Source organism: Pituophis catenifer, unplaced genomic scaffold (genome assembly GCF_029215685.1).
Source record: "Pituophis catenifer annectens isolate HBS135680 unplaced genomic scaffold, rPitCat1.0.hap2 SCAF_3, whole genome shotgun sequence".
NCBI classification, from domain to species: domain Eukaryota; kingdom Metazoa; phylum Chordata; class Lepidosauria; order Squamata; family Colubridae; genus Pituophis; species Pituophis catenifer.
Window position 1 is genome coordinate 104,206,543 of NW_027256883.1, and position 16,941 is coordinate 104,223,483.

General features: G+C 46.1%; 1 non-coding gene across 1 annotated transcript; it reads left to right on the plus strand.

Moving 5' to 3' along the window:
* The first annotated feature begins 16,453 nt into the window (after positions 1-16,453).
* On the plus strand, positions 16,454-16,558 carry LOC139316061 (U6 spliceosomal RNA). Its single transcript, XR_011600316.1, has one exon. It is a non-coding gene; the product is annotated as a U6 spliceosomal RNA (small nuclear RNA).
* Positions 16,559-16,941: the final 383 nt, after the last annotated feature.

Genomic DNA, 16,941 nt, shown 5'->3' on the forward strand with positions numbered 1-16,941 from the left:
GTCACAGCCAGACCTGACTCTCCAAAGCAGAGCTGTGGGCGTTACTCCAATCCAGGAATTGCTGTTGGAACCGTGAGTGGGTATAGGACAAGCCTCGACCCTCAGCTGGGAAGTGCAACAGCAGCCTGTTCTGCCCCAGCTCCAGATTCCCAAGGATATTGACACACACCAAAGGTCCTTATCAAATTTATTAAGTAGCAAGGATAAACAAGACCGGCAAAGGTTGGCAATCAGCCCAGAAAATAAGATACGATAAACCAAAATACTCTGATAATAAATACGAGTTGTTTCCAGCAAGAAAGCACTAGCTGCATGCGATTTAAATAGGCTAAGGGAGTGGCCAATTATCCTCAAGCCCTACTCTTGAGTAGACCTCCTCCTCCTGAGTAGCCACTCCTGCCTTTTGGCAGCCCTGTGTGCCTGAGCATTGAGGAGAGGCTCCTCCACTTCGCTCTCTCCACTGGAAGGAGCCTCTGGAGGTTCTGAAGGCCCTGGCTGAGTCTCTGCCTCTGACATCACATCCTCTTCAGCCTCCTCGCTGTCTGACGAGAACACCAGCTGTGCAGGCTGCTGGCACGACACCACACCAGCCTCCTCATCATTGGGATCAGCCATGATCCGTGCAGGCCGCTGGTGGACCACAACACAGCCTCGCCATAGGTGCTCCAGAAAATGGGGCTTCCCGCCACCATCATGCAGCCAGTCACTGGCCAGTCTCCCAGAGCAATTGAGCCAACTCAGCGTGAGTGAGACGGCCCAGCACCTCGGCACCAGGCAGCTCAGGTGGACATTAGTGCAGCCAACCTTCACCTTTCTAAGCCAGGGAGTTGCAGCGCAATAAACCAGAGCATTAGCCTCTTTCCATTCAGCCCCAAGCGGCTCGACTCCCAGCCTTATGCTCCAGCCTAGCCCAGTGGTGGCCTCCTTCCATCCCGGGGCACAAGCGACCCAGCAACCAACTCTGTTTTGCCAACCTAGCCACAGAATGCAGGGTCCACCGCAGGGATTCTAGAGTCTGCCTGCCCTGCAGCACCAACCCAGGTTTGAGTTGCCACCAGCAAGCCAAATCTCTTCCGGTTGGGCTTTCTACCTGGGGCAAGGATGGGTGCAGTGCCAGTGGACACCTGCCCCAATCCAGCAGACATTGCCGTTCCAACAGCCTGGTCTGTTTCAGCAGCCAGCTGTCACACTGCAGAAAGCCACCAGTCCAGCCGCAACTGTACCTGCAACCTTAAGCCATGATCACACAACAGGTCCAGGCTCAACAACAGGTGCCAGTGGCTCCACAGCAGGCCCCAGTTCAGCAGCAAGCTCCTGGCCCACCACCTGTGCAAGCCTAGCCACTGAACCTGCCAGCTGCTCCTCCCCCACAGTTTTGGGCGACTTTTGATGGGACCCTGGGAAGTTGGCATACTTCCTCAACCTCGCCTGGGCCCACATTGACCAATATGGAAATGAATACCAATCTGACCGGGAATTGATTTCCGCCATCTCGGATGGCATGAATGAAGGAGAGGCAGTGGAATGGATAGCTGAACTTCACAACAAGGAGGCTTCTGAGTTAGAAGATGCTGATGAGTTCTTCCAACTGATACGGGTCAGATTCAACAACATCACCCAGCAAGTAGAAACCAAAACCCAAATTAAAGCACTGAAACAAGCTAGAAGACCCGCAAAAGAATTAATATGGGAGTTTCAGAGACTGGCTAGGAAGTTGCGAGACTGGCCAGAGCACCTGATGGTGCATACCTTCAAAGAAGCCCTGGAACCGGATCTCAGACAAGCCTGCAGCATAAGGGGAGTACCAGACCGGATACAGTCATGGTATAACACTGCCATCATTCTGGATCTAAAGCTTCACTCTCGCAGGAAACCAGCTGTGGATAAATCAACCAGGAGACTGCTAGGATGCCGGGCACAGATGAAGAAGCCCAAAGAGCCCCTTCCCACATCATCCAGGACTATCAAATGCTATTGGTGTGGTCACCAAGGGCACCGGGCCTCAGAATGCCTGGCTCTGACCTCCATTCCTCAAACCAGTCACCTGCTCGAGCTGGAACAAGGAAAGCCCCATGGAAACTGCCGGACAAAGGGTGGAGCATCAAACAGGCTGCAGAAGTCCCACTCCTTCCCATCGAAGTAGAGGAAACTCCGGCCAGCAGATCTCCTCCAGTCTCCCCGGAGGAAAGCAATGGTGAAGACGACCCGATGGTAAATGGAGCCATCCACCCCTTTGCTCTCAAAATGTTAGCAGTCCCAGAGACAGGGGTCTAAGGGGAAGTAGAGACTATAATAGACACCAATTGCACATGATGCCTAATCAATCTCTCCATATTTGAGCAATTGGGCATATGCATGAGGCCCCTGGTGAACCCCATCAGCTTTGAGTAAGTCAACGGAATGCTAATTGGCGAGACCCCTGCCACCTTGGTCACTGAGCTCATCAGAATAGAGATGGGGGCCTTCGGGAACTCCTCTTTTTTAAAAAAAATTGATTTATATGCCGCCCTTCTCCAGAGACTCAGGGCGGCTTACAGTGCGTTAAGCAATAGCCTTCATACTTTTGTATATTTTATACAAAGTCAGCTTATTGCCCCTACAAACTGGGTCCTCAATTTACCTACCTTAGAAAGGATGGAAGGCTGAGTCAACCTTGAGCCTGGCAAGATTCGAACTTACTTTAATTGCAGACAGCTGGTGTTAAATTACAGTGCCTTGTCTGCAGAGCTATCCAGGCTCCTCTGATTCGTGGTTGCCCCAAAGATGACTGACTCAGTCATATTGGGACTTGCATGGCTTCTCCTGGGATGGCAGCTATAGGAAGCTAGTCATTGGCATTGGGCCATTGCTACCTGTAAGGCAGGACCAACCCCTAGAAGTCACTACCCCAAAGAAAACTACTGCACCGGAACCTGCAGCCCTGGCCCGAGATGCCCTACCTGGTAGCCAGCAAGTGCCCAAGGAGTATCGAGACTTATGGGGCAGTTTTAGCAAAGAGGACTGCAATTTCATCCCCTCTCATCGCTCGACTGACTGCGTGATAGAGTTTGTGGCAGGGGTGAAATGCTCCCAGTTCGGACTGGATTGCCTGATCCGGTAGCGATGGAGGCGGGTGGTTCGGAGAACCAGTAGCAAAAATTCCTCCCCCCTCCCCATTGCCCAGCTGAGCCGTGCAATCATCAAAGGCTTTTTTTTTATTTTTAAAAGCATTTTTTCTACAACTTCTTTGGCCAAAAAAATGTTTTTAAAAGGAAAAAAAGCCTCTGCTGATCAGGCAAGTCAGCTGGGATCATCAGAGGCTTTTTAAATAAAAGCTTCTGCTGATCAGGCAAGTCAGCTGGGATCATCAGAGGCTTAAAAAAAAATAAAAGAAAGCTTCTGCCGATCAGGCAAGTCAGCTGGGATCATCAGAGGCTTAAAAAAAAAGCTTCTGCCAATCAGGCAAGTCAGCTGGGATCGTCAGAGGCTTTAAAAAAAAAGAAAGCCTCTGCCGATCAGGCAAGTCAGCTGGGATCATCAGAGGCTTTTTTTTAAAAAAAGAAAGCCTCTGCTGATCAGCAAGTCAGCTGGGATCGTCAGAGGCTTTTTTTTTTTTAAAAAAGAAAGCCTCTACCTATCAGGCAAGTCAGCTGAGATCGTCAGAGGCTTTAAAAGTATTTTTTAAACAACCTCTTCAGCCGAAGAGGTTGTAGAAAAAATGGTTTTAAAAGTAAAAACAAAAAAAGTTGGCCACGCCCACTCAGTCATATTACCACCACCACCACCAAGCCACGCCCACAGAACCAGTAGTAACAAATTTTACATTTCACACTGGTTTGTGCCAGGGGCTAAACTATCCAAGCCGAAAATGTACTCCATTACTCCAAAAGAGATGGAGGAATTGAGGAAGTACATAGATACCAATCTGGAGCGAAGCTTCATCCAGCCCGCAAAATCTAAAGTGGCAGCCTCAGTGCTCTTCAAAGAGAAAAAGGATGGAGGGTGGGGAATGAGGCTCTGCGTTAATTTTCGTGAGATCTATGCCATGTGCGTGGAAAACACCTACCCCCCACCCCCTCATGAAAGACATGCTTAACCACTTGTCAAAAGACAAGGTGTCTACCAAACTGGACTTAAGGGAAGCCTACTACTGCATAAGGATCAGGGAGGGGGATGAGTGGAAGACTGCTTTCAACTGCCTGCATGGCAATTTCCAATTTAAAGTAATGCCATTCGGGCTGCAAGGAGCCCCCGCGGTGTTCATGAAATTCATTAATGAAGTGCTACATGAGCATCTGTATAAGGGGGTCCTCATTTACTTAGATGATATCCTCATATTCAGCAAGACCCTTGAGGAGCACATGAAACTCATCTGGCAAGTGCTGAAAGAACTCCTTCCCACCAAATTTTAAGTGAAACTGTCAAAGTGCGAGTTTCACAAGACCTCCCTAGACTACTTGGGCTACTGAAATTCCAGCAGAGGTGTAGAGATGGACCCAGGGAAAGTGAAAGCTGTTCTTGATTGGCAACCCCCATGCATCCGCAGGCAACTTCAGACCTTCCTGGGGTTTGCTAACTTCTATAGGCAATACATCCCAGCATTCGCAGAGGTGTCTCTATCCCTAACTGAACTTTTGAGAAAAGGGTCCCCACCAACGAAGCAAAAGCCAACCCAGCCAATTGCTTGGACAATGGATTGCCAAAGCCTTTGAGAACCTAAAGAGACTGTTTGCCCAAGAACCAATTCTGCAACACCCAGATCCAGAGCAGCAATTCATCATACAAGCCAACACCAGCGATATGGCAATGGCTGCAGTATTCCTACAAAGGAACACCAGAGGACAATTGCTGCTCTGCGCCTACATGTCCAAAAAGTTCAATGACACAGAGAGGCCATCTGGGAAAAAGAAGTTATGCAGTTTGATGGGCTTTACTCTCTTGGAGACATTTCCTAGAGGGGAGTAAGGTGCCTCTCAAGATCTGGACTGATCGCAAAAAGCTTGAGGCCCTAAAGGCCCCCAGGAAACTGTCCCCCAAACAAGTTTGTTGGGCTCAATATTTCAGACAATTCAAATTTGAACTAAAATACATACCAGCAGGGAAAAAAACTGTTAGCAGATGCCCTATCAAAGAAGCCTCAATTTGACAGCTGCCAGGAAGAAGTGGTTCACACCATCATTCCCCCCTCGTAGAATCTTTCTAGTATGTCTTGCTGTTTTATGTGTTTTATAGTCCAAATTTCCATCCACAACACCATTAAAATCTCCCATCATACATATGTTGTCGTTTTCTAATTCAATTATCTTCATATGTAGTTTTCTATAAAAGTCACTTTGATTGTTGTTTGGAGCATATATTTCTACTAAAAGGATTTTCATATTATTGTCTGTTATCTCCACCATCAAAATTCTACCTTCTTCTTCTGCATATATTTGCTCAGCTGGAATTATATTTCTAATATATAAAACCACTCCTCTTTTTTTACATTGTGGAAATGATGTAAAAAATTTTCCAAGATTAGGTTGTATCAATAATTGTTCATATTGTTTTTTAATATGTACTTCTTGTAGACAGATTATATCAAATTTTAATTTCTCTAATTTATGAAAGACCTTTCTTCTTTTAACAGCTGAATTAAGTCCATTTATATTTATTGAAATTAATTTTCTTTCTTCCATGTTCATACTTTATATGTAGGTTTTGCTGCTCTAGTTGATCTAATTTCCTGTTGTTCCTTATATTCCACAGTACCTCCTACTGCACCATCTACTGCTTCAATCATTGCCAACTCCTCTTCTCAGAATTCTACTGGCACAACTGTTGTTTGGGTTTCCATAGCCATTTCCATTTCCTTCTCTTTCAAAAAATCTTCATAAAATGCTTTCACTTTATCAGTTGTATCCAATCTATATCTTTGAAGTTGCCACATTAAGACTAACCCTTCTGGTACTAAGCATCTATAGTTCATGGCTTTTTAAAGTAGTATTTTGGTCAGAAATTGATATTCTCTTCTCATCTCTCTCACTTTTCTTACTATTTGTTTCAAGACCACAATTTCTTTCTCCTTGTACTTCAAGATTTTCTCTCTGGAAATCTGAAGTATTTGTGCTTTAGTTGATTTCTTAGTAAATCTTATGTGTACTTCTCATGGTAACTTATTGCGCATTGCATATCTGGTATTACACTCGATATATCTCGTTCACATCCTCCATCATCTTCTCCTGGGTGATTTCTAGTGCTTCAGCCAGAATTCCTATCATAATTCCAGCCAGATTCTCTCCCTTTTCTTCTTCCACATTTTGAAATCTGAGATAGAATTCTGATCTACCCATCTCCCATCCAATCAGTCCACTCCTATCTCACTCAACTGCTCCCAATCTTGTATCCATATCTTTGATTTTTTTCCTCCTTTTGCTCTTCCTTTTTCTCAAGCTTTTGCAATCTCTCTTCATATTTCAACATCACTTGCTGAATGTTTGCCACTTTTTCATCTGTCTTGTGTAGTTGTTGATCTGTCTTAAGCAATTGTTGTTCTATCCTTTGGACTGTTTGAAGAATCATTTGCATTGTCATGTCTTTCTCTTTCTCCTTTTCTCTCTCTTTCTCCTGCTGAAGCATGGCCTGGATTGATCGCTGTCCTCCAGATGGTGACGAGGAAGGCGTGGTAGCAGAGGATCTCACTGTCTTTACTTTTCTGCTCATTCTGTTCAGTAGTCAGCCAAAACCAAGGCCAGGCCAAAGCCAGGCCAAAAAACAAACAAACAAAAAACAAACTAACTAACAGAAGTTTAGGAAAAGGCAAAGGAAAAAAGCAAAGAAAAGGAAAGAAAAAGATAGAAAAAAAGGAAGAAATGGAACAATTCTTCAGGTTCTTCAAAACCCCAATACACTTTTATGGGCAAAAAGAATAAAATAAAATAAAAAAGGGAAAAAAAGGAAAAAAAAGAAGAAAGGAAAAGTATATTAAAAAATAAAGAAAGACCAAAAAATCAAAAATCAGTCTTCAGGCTCTTGGTCGCCTTAATCCAATTCAATTATGTAAAAGAAGGCGGGGGGAAAAGTCCATTGAACATATCTATGCAGAAAAGACGTACAGAGAGTTATCACTTAACCAAGGCAGGAAAGAATAATAAAAATCAGAAGAGGTTCCAGTTTCTTCTACAAGGTTTCCAGACTCCTACTTCTTATAGATCCACAAGGAGCACCTGGGTAAACAATACAGATAGTTCCAACTTCCTCAGATGCTCTCACAACAATCTTATCAGCCAGAAGTTCAGAGTCTTTGGGATAAAATAACAATAATCTTCTCAATTTGTTACTTGTATCAAAACAAATAACAAAGTTTCTTTTCCAGCAGATGGCAGTATTACACACTCTCCTGTCCTTTCTGCAACTTATGATTTCAAACTTCCTTGTCAGTAAAATAGTAATTTTAAAGTTTAAACTTTACTCCAAAAGCATAAAAAGAAAGAAAACAAAAAGAGGAATAAAATTCAATCCCAAAGAAAAATTATTTTAAAAGGAAAAGGCACAAAGGCTTGCCAATGTTAGCTAAGTTAGTGTCTTAATTTGTCAATTTCTTTCAATCCAGTCTCGGTCTTTAGTAAAATGGAGTTTTAAAGTCTGCCAAAATAGATAGTTTAGGTAAAAAAAACAAGTCCTAATTAAATTCGCCACTTAGTTTCTTTTAATCTTCAATTCTCTTATCATTTCACATCAGGGTGTTCTTTGTATAGTTAAAGTTAAAGTTAATCTCTCTTACTGCATCAGCTCATTGTCATTCAAATTCTCTCCCGGAGCTGTCACAACTTCAGCAGCCAGAATGTCTGCCACCCCGCTGCGAGAAAAAGAGCTTCTCCTGGATCAGCCAGGGACTTTGTGATATCCCTGGGATCATCAGGATGTGCCCTCCACTATCACAGTCAAAACAAGACTGAGAGGTCCACAAAGGACCATCTAGCAGCGGGGCTATCTGCAGCGATCCTGGGGCACCAGAATCCTCCAACTGTCCCGAAGTGACATCAGCTTCCTCTCCTGCTTCCCCCATTGCTTCTTGTCCTGCCCTCAGCTGCTATGGAGAAACAATCAATTCCCTCTGACAGCCCAACAAGTATCTGAAAATTGCTTTCATGTCTTCCCTGAGCCCTCTTTTTGTTAGGTTAAACATAAGTAATTCCCTTAACTGTTAATCGAACAATTTAGTCTCCAGACCACTTATCATCTTTGTTGCTCTTCTCTGTGGTCTTTCTAGGGCAGGGGTGTCAAACTCAATTTCATTAAGGGCTGGATCAGCATTATGATTGCCTTCAAAGGGCCAGATGGGCATGTCTGAGTAGGCATGTCTGGGTGGTCACACAACCAGGTGGGTGTGGCCAATTCGACCTGGCCAGCTCGATGTTGCTCACATTGAAGGGCAGACAAGGTTGGGAGGGGGGGATCTGGAGGTCTCCAGTGGAGGAAGGAGAGACCAGGGTGAACGCTTAAGCCTCATCCATCAGAGGAGCCTTGTCATTTGGGGGGGGGGTCATGCAGTTGAGCAAAAAGGCTGGTGCAGCTTGTGCCGTTGCAGGAGGGGTGCCTAGGGGGCTATGCAGGCAGGTGAATGAAGGTGGTGTATGGCTTGGGGGAGCCCTGCCATTACCATTCCGGCCTGACACCTAATAGGCAGTTTGGCTGCCCCCAAGCATGGGCCACCCCTGTTTGCCTGCCGTACCTCCTCACAGACCTCATGCAATTGTAGAAGCTGCGCCGGTCTTGCCTTTTGCCTGCATGACCCCCAGACAGTGTGGCTCCTCTGATGGATGAGACCTTGGCACTCACCCTGGTCTCTCCTTCCTTTGCTGAAGACCTTTGGATCTCCCCCCCACCCCCTGCATTTAACATAGCTGTGCCAGCCTTGCTGCTCATGAGAACAACCCAGCTCCCCCAAAATGCCAGAAGCTGTGCCAGCGTTGCTGTTTGTCTGCCCCTGTCTCCATGCATTTGCAGAAGCTGCACTGGCTTTCCTGCTCACTGGTGTGACCCAGCCCCCCCAAAATGCCAGAAGCCACATTGGCCTTGCTGCTCACCAGCATAACCCAGCCTTCCCAAAATGCCAGAAGCTGCTCACCAGCATGACCAAGCCCTCTCAAAATGCCAGAAGCTGCGCCAGCTTTGCTGCTTGCCTGAGCAATCCCCCAGCCCCCTGTTTGGTGCTTGACCACGGGGGTGGGGTGGGGCAGTTCCATTTGGCTTTAGGCTGGAGTCCAGGCAGAAAGGCAACAGCAGTGGGGAGAAGTCAAATGGGAAGCACCTGTCCACTGCTCCCTGCCCATTGCCCGTGGCAGTTTCCTATTTCCACTCCCCCTCCCCATTGCAGTTCACGCAGTTTGGCTGCCCCTCCCACTGCACCCCAGCAATGTTTGACCCCCTGGGTATCCTCCCCAGCTGCATGCAAGCACCAATGCCCTGCCAGCCCCGCCCCCCAGGCATCAGAAACAGTCATGCACAAGCAGCCTTTGCCTGCCACCTCCCCAGGCACCCTTCCCTGCCCCGCTTCTCCAAGGGGGCATCTGGCCACGCTTACCTCCTCCTCAAGGCTGCTGGTGGTGCTGCCACAGGGTGAGGCAAGGCCAGGCCAGGCCGAGCGAAGAGGCCAGGCTGGGCACAGAGGCAAGAGGTCAGGCCAGGCACAGAGGCCAAGCGGGGCGAGGCCAATGAGCACAGCAAATCTCTGTGTACTTTCCGCCTCCTGTGCACATGCCTGCCGGGACAGGATGGGCCAGGCTGAGGCATCACAGGCTGGGCCCTGCAGTTTCCAGGATGGCTGTGCAGGCCGGATCTGACCACATTGCGGGCAGGATCCAGCCCACAGGCCTTGAGTTTGACACTCCTGTTCTAGGGCCTTGTATTTTTTGTATCATGGTGACCAGAACTGGTTGCACTATTCCAAATGTGGCCTCAATCATGCACTATAAAGAAGCATCTTCATTTCGTTTCGGTTTTTTTTTTTTTTTTTTTCGTTTCCAATTTATATACCGCCCTTCTCCCTGAGGACTCAGGGCGGTGTACAGTCAAGATAAAAAAACATAGAATACAAATATTAAAAGATTAAAAAAATTTCCCATGATCTTCCCATGATCCTACCCCTCTTTTGATGTATCCTAGGACTAAATTGGCTTTTTTAGCAGCTGCAGCACATTGCTGGCTCATAATTAGGATATAGTCCACTAGGACATCCAGATCCCTCTCATAGAGACTACTGTTGAGTGCATCTAATTTTTCCTGCCTAAGTGCAGGACCTTATATTTTTCACTACTGAACTGCATCTTGTTGGATAGGACCCAATATCCAAGTCTGTCAAGATGCTTCTGAATTTATCTTCCAAAATGTTAGTGATTCCCACCAGCTTAGTGTCATCCACAAATTTGATGAGTGCCTCTTCTGTCATTCAGTGGTTCTGAGATCATATCTGTCAGTATATGATATAAACCATCTGGTCATGGAGATTTGAACTTGTCCAAAACATCTGGTATTCTTTGCCTACTTTGACACACATTCCTATTCTTTCGTTTATGGTACTGCTTTTGAAAGGTTGGACTATTTTTTCCTTTTGTGTAGACAAATGCAGAGAAGGAATTAAGCAGTTCTGCTTTCTTCCTACTGCCTGTCTCTTACTTGCCATCTTCTCTCATTAGTTGACTGACCATTTCTTTGACTTTCTTCTTATTCTTTAGTTATTAAATAAACTTTTTTGTTATTTTTTATCATTTGTTGCAAGTCCTAGTTCATTCTGAGCCTCAGCCATCCTGATTCCATCCTTGCATATCTGAGCTATTTCCTGGTATTCTGTTCTAGTTGATATGCCCCTCTTTCCATTTTTTATACTTGTCCTTTTTGGTCATCAGTTAGTCAGAGAGCTCTTTGTGCATGCTGGTTTCATATGGGGTCTCTTGTTTTTCTTTCTCTGTGATATTCTTTTTGTTTGAGCCTTTATTATCTCATTTTTTAGAGTTTCCCAACTATCCTGAATTGTTTTTTCCCTTTAGCATTTTCATCCATGGAATCCTTCCTATTGTCTCTCTTAGTTTGTTGAAGTCATCTCTCTTAAAATCTAAAACACTAGTGTTATTTTATTCAGTTATTTGGGCCTGCATTATGATGAATTCTAGTTTGACATGGACACTGTCCCCCAAAGTTCCTAGACCTTCCACTTCCTCAATCATTTCATTGCTATTACTAAAAATTAAGTCCAGTATAGCTGACCCTCTAGTTCTCTCCTCCACCTTTTTGATAATAAAGTTGTCAGCTAGGCAGGTCACGGCCCTGTTCATTCTCTCACTTGTTGCAATTTGTCCCCCAATTGATGTCAAGGTAGTTAAAATCCCCCATTACTACAATGGTGTGTTTCCTGCACAGCTCAGCTAACTGATTTGATTTATTTGATTTATTTGATTTATTTGATTTATTTGATTTATTTGATTTATTTGATTTATTTGATTTATATGCTGCCCTACTCCCGAAGTTGCGAACCCTCTCCATGGGGGCCAATGATTCGCCCCCAATAGTCAGTGATGGTGCCAACTGACTATATCGGGATGTCGGAAACCACAGCCACTCGGTCTTGGATGGGTTGAGCCTGAGCCTATTTCTCCCCATCCAGATCCGCACGGCCTCCAGGCACCGGGACATCACTTCAAGGGCATCATTGGGGTGGTCCGGGGTGGAGATGTACAGCTGGGTGTCATCAGCGTACTGGTGGTATTTCACTCCGAAACCACAGATTATCTCGCCCAGAGGCTTCACATAAATGTTGAACAGAAGGGGCGAGAGGACCGACCCTTGCAGCACCCCACATATGAGTGGCCTCAGGGTCGACCTCTCCCCCCCATCAACACAGACTGCGACCGGTCAGAGAGAAAGGAGGAGAACCACTGCAACACAGTGCCTCCCACCCCTAACTCTTCCAACCGGTGCAGCATGATACCATGGTCGATGGTATCAAAAGCCGCTGAGAGATCTAACAGGACCAGGACAGAGGAGCACCCCCTGTCCTGAGCCCTCCAGAGATCATCTACCAACACGACCAATGCCATTTCCATGCTGTACCCAGGCCTGAAGCCCGACTGGAACGGATCCAGATACATCGTTTGATCCAGGTACTGGGGAAACTGTTGCGCAACCACGCTCTCAACAACCTTCACCACAAAGCAAAGATTGGAGACCGGACGATAATTAACCAACATTGCCGGGTCCAGGGAAGGCTTCTTGAGGAGAGGCCTCACCACTGCCTCTTTCAAGGCAGCGGGAAAGTCACCCTCACCCAACGAAGCATTTATAATCCCCTGGAGCCAGACTTGTGTCACCTCCCGGGAAGCCAGCACTAACCAGGAGGGACATGGGTCCACTAAACAAGTGGTCGCGTTCAGTCTGCCCAGAATCCTGTCCATGTCCTCAGGGGTCACCGGATCAGACTCATCCCAGATAACATTCTCAAGACCTGCCCCAGCCCCTCCCCCTGAGACTACCCAGTCAGAGTCCAAATCTTCTCGAATCTGAGTGATTTTGTCATACAGATACTGAACAAAATCCTCGGCTCTAGCCTCCAAGGGGTCCTCCCGCGCTTCCTGGTGGAGCAGGGAGCGGGTCACCCTAAACAGGGTAGCCGGGTGGTTATCTGATGATGCAATAAGAGCAGCAAAATAACTATATTTTGCTGCTTTTATCGCCACTAGGTAATTCCTAATATGAGATCTTACCAGTGTCCGGTCAGATTCAGAAAGACTGGCCCTCCAACTACTCTCTAGGCGTCTTTTCCAGCGCTTCAACTCCCTCAGCTCCTCAGTGAACCAAGGAGCCAAACGAGATCGGCGCCGGGTCAGAGGCCACAAAGGCACAACCCAATCCAGAGCTCCAGCGGCCGCCCTATCCCAGGCAGCCACTAGGTCTCCAGTTGAGGCATGTGCCAGAGCCTCAGGAAATGGCCCAAGCTCCATCTGGAAACTGTCAGGTTCCATCAGGCGCCTGGGGCGGAACCATCTTACTGGCTCTGCCTCCTTGTGGTGGGGTGCAGCGGTTTGAAGGTCGAGACGAAGGAGAGAGTGATCTGACTATGACAAGGGCTCAGTAACTATATCCCCTATCTCAAGGTCACTTAACCACTGTCCAGAGACAAAAACCAGATCCAGCGTGTTTCCCCCCGTGTGGGTAGGGCCATGAATTAACTGGGTCAAGTCCATAGTTGTCATGGAAGCCATGAACTCCCGAGCCACCTCAGATGCCTCACCCATGGACGGCAGGTTGAAATCCCCCATGACCATAAGCCTAGGGGTATCAACCGCCACCACGGCGATGACGTTGAGTAGCTCGGGCAGGGCTGCTGCCACATGGCAGGGAGCCAGGTACGTGATCAGCAAACCCATCTGAACCCTGTGACCCCATCTCACAAGGAGAGATTCACAGCCGGCCGTCTGAGGAACAGTGGCCTCCATCGGTCTCAGACCTTCTTTAATGATAACCGTTACCCCCCCCCGCCCCTACCCTGTAACCTCAGCCAATGGAATGTGCGGAAACCTGGTGGGCACATTTCAATGAGAGGCACCCCCCTTGGCCCAGCCAGGTTTCCGTAATACCTGCCAGGTCCGCTCCCCCCTCCTGAACAAGATCACAAATGAGGGGAGCTTTATTTACTCCAGACCTGGCATTGCACAACATCAGCCGAAGGCCAGCGCCCTGATGAGGGTCTGCGCAACCTGAAGAACGAGTGGAGCTTTGGGGGCCGGAGCGTGCCACTGCTCGTAGATAGCGGGTGCGTGCTCCCCTAACACGATATGGCCCCCTGCTCCCGCCATATCTACCCCTCCCACCCACAGTACTGATGGTAGAAACTTTATCTGGATATGCTTTAGCCCCCCCTTGACCCCGGGCCCCCCACCCTCCATGCCGCGCTTCACAACCATACCCAGCCCTCCCCTTAGTGGGTTATCCCCCATACCCACATCCTTACTTCTAATCTAACCCTCCCCCCCCGGAACCCCTTAAAAAATTGGCTAAAAATTTATATAAAAAAACCCTCAGCCCCCTCTTTGTGGCATGCCACCTCTCTGGGTTCCAAAACCTGTCATCGAGGTAGGCCTTCGATAACGTAGAAGGCCAGGCCTGCAAGAGGGGGGAGTCTCGCAAGGCAAAAAGTTCAGCTGGTGAGTACATCCCTAAAAGTCCGCCTGGGGAAGATGGAATGAGGCCAAGGATTCAATGATGATAAGTTTAAAAAGGTCCAGGAGAGACAGTCCGCCATTTCGGTGCAGGTCGAAACCGGAGTTCCACTGTCCTCTCACGGCAGTGGAGAGGAGTCTCAGGCTGCTGCCCCGAGAAAGCAATGACCAAGCCACCCTCTCACGATGACTGGTATCGACAGGTCTTGTTCGGTGGCAGCAGCAGCAAGGTGACTCCCTTGGTGACCGCACCCAAGCTTGAACCTCTCCTCACAGCAAGGCATTATAGATGTAACTGGGACTGATGATGTAGCTGGAACCGGGGGTCAGCCGAATTAAAAGGTCCAAAGTCGGTCTAAAGCAGCCAAGGTAGTGCCGTTCCCCCCAGTGCCGCCCTGCGGCCGACATTTCATCCACAGCCACCGCAGCCGCCACTCCCAACTGTCGCCGCCACTGCTGACAGCCCGGAACCATTTTGGGGGTGCTTTTCTGGGGGGGTCCAGCGACGCTCCAACGAGCCGCTGTCACCCCCACACCCCTCCCTGCTCCGGCCGCCGCTGGGGGGGCACCAAGGCAACCAGCGCCACCCTGACCTTGCTCCACTCTCCCGTCGGTGTTGCTGACAGCCAGGAGCCATTTCAGGGGTGCCTTTCTGGGGGGGGTCCAGCAATGCTACAACGAGTCACTGTCACCCCCGCACTCCAACTTTTGCAAAAAGTTCATCTATTTATTTTGCTTCTTTGGGTGGCCTGTAGTATATAGTTATAGCAATGCCATTTCTTTTTCCTCTAACATTGACCCAAATACTTTCAAGAAGGCTTTCATTCTTGGTATTGTATATTTCAGTAGAGATATAATAATTCTGTACATACAATGCAACTCCTCCTCCTCTTTTGTTGAGTTTCTTTTGAACAAATTATATCCTTCTAGTAATATGTTTCAATCTTGGTTTCCATCCCACCAAGTTTCAGTAATGCAACGATATCATACTTTTCAATGTGTACCAGGACTTCAAATTTTCCCTGTTAGTTCCCCATACTTTGAGCATTACTATAGAAGCATTTGAGCCTTTCATGACAAAATCTGCATTTGCTTTCTGCATCTCCTGTTTTATACTTGAGTACCTTGTCCTTCTCCATATTCCCTTCTTTGTTGTCTGATTTGTTGTCTTGGGGTTTATGCTTGGGTTTTGTCCTAAAAATTGGCCTTCTTCCCCTTCTAGTTTTAGTTTAAAGCCCTTTGAGCTGAGCCAAATGTTCTCCAAATACATTCTTCCCAATCCTTATGAAGTATAATCCATCGCTTGCCACAGGCCCTAACTGCAGATAATGTAAACCCAGAAATCCAAAGTTCTGTCACTGGTACCATCCCTTGAGCAAGCAGTTTATTTCTAAAATCCTCCATTCCCTTATGGGGGTTGACCATCTCTTGGAAGTATGGATGAAAACACCACTTGTGTTCCTAACTATTTTGCCCAGTTGCTCATAGTCCCTTGATATTTTTTCAGACTCTTTTTTTTCCAGACGTGAAAGGAGAAAAGAATAATAATTGGTGGGCTTGATTATTTGGGTAAGCTAAATAAGTCATTGTCGTCATCATCATCATCATCATTATTCCTGGACAACTTGATAAAATAATAAAAATGGATATAAATCTAACATTAAAATGTTAGCATCCAAAACCAGAGTGGAAATGTCACAGCCCTCCAAAAATTCAGCCATTAATTTTAATCCTAATCCTAACCTTTAGAATGAAAATAACTAATTTCTTCTAGTCATCTAACAAGATCAAATCAATCAGCTATAAGACTAAACACCATTTCTCACAGAAGATATAGCATGATTTCTTTGGTATAAGCTTCAAGATAAATTAACTCCTAATAAATACATACACACACAAACACACATTCCGTTGCAGCTCAACACAAAAACAAAATTCTCAGAAAGAAAGGTTGGAATGAAGGACTAAAGTATTAAAAGGCAAGCTATTTTACTGTATTGTTTTACTTAATATGTTTTCTTAGATTTTTAAATATAATTATTTTGTTTTAGATTTTAAATTAAAGAAATTTATCATTGGAAAAATGGCATTGGTATTTGGAAGCCTTATACAGTGATTGCATTTCTCCCCAAAAAATTTAAATACTGAAATATTGTAGTCACCAGGAATTCCATTAGATTTCAAGGATATTATATATGTAGCAGCTTTGTCAAGCTGCTTTTTTTTCTCCACCAACTACTTCTGATAGAAAAATACAATTGCTTTCTTCCTAAAAGTTGCAAGCTCGCTTCGGCAGCACATATACTAACATTGGAACGATACAGAGAAGATTAGCGTGGTCCCTGCAGAAGGATGACATGCAAATTCATGAAGCGTTCCATATTTTTTTTACGCAAGCACAAAATTTATGAGAGAATTTTTATAAAATGTTTTATAGATGGCACTTAGATCCTAAAAAATTATCATGTATGTACTCGAATTTGTAAGCTAAATGTTGGAGATGTGAATGTGATGATGCAACTTATTATCATATATGGTGGACCTGTAAGAAAATCAAGACATTTTGGATAAAAATTTGGTGGGTGATGCAGAACATTCTGAAAAAAAGGTTGAAATTTACTCCTCAATTGTTTTTACTGGGTATAACGATGGATTGTACAGTACTAGAGACTAAATTGATTTTGAACTTAATATCAGCAGCTAGGCTGTTGATAGCTCAATATTAGAAGAAGGACTCTTTGCCTACTATTAAAGAGTGGATATTGAAAGT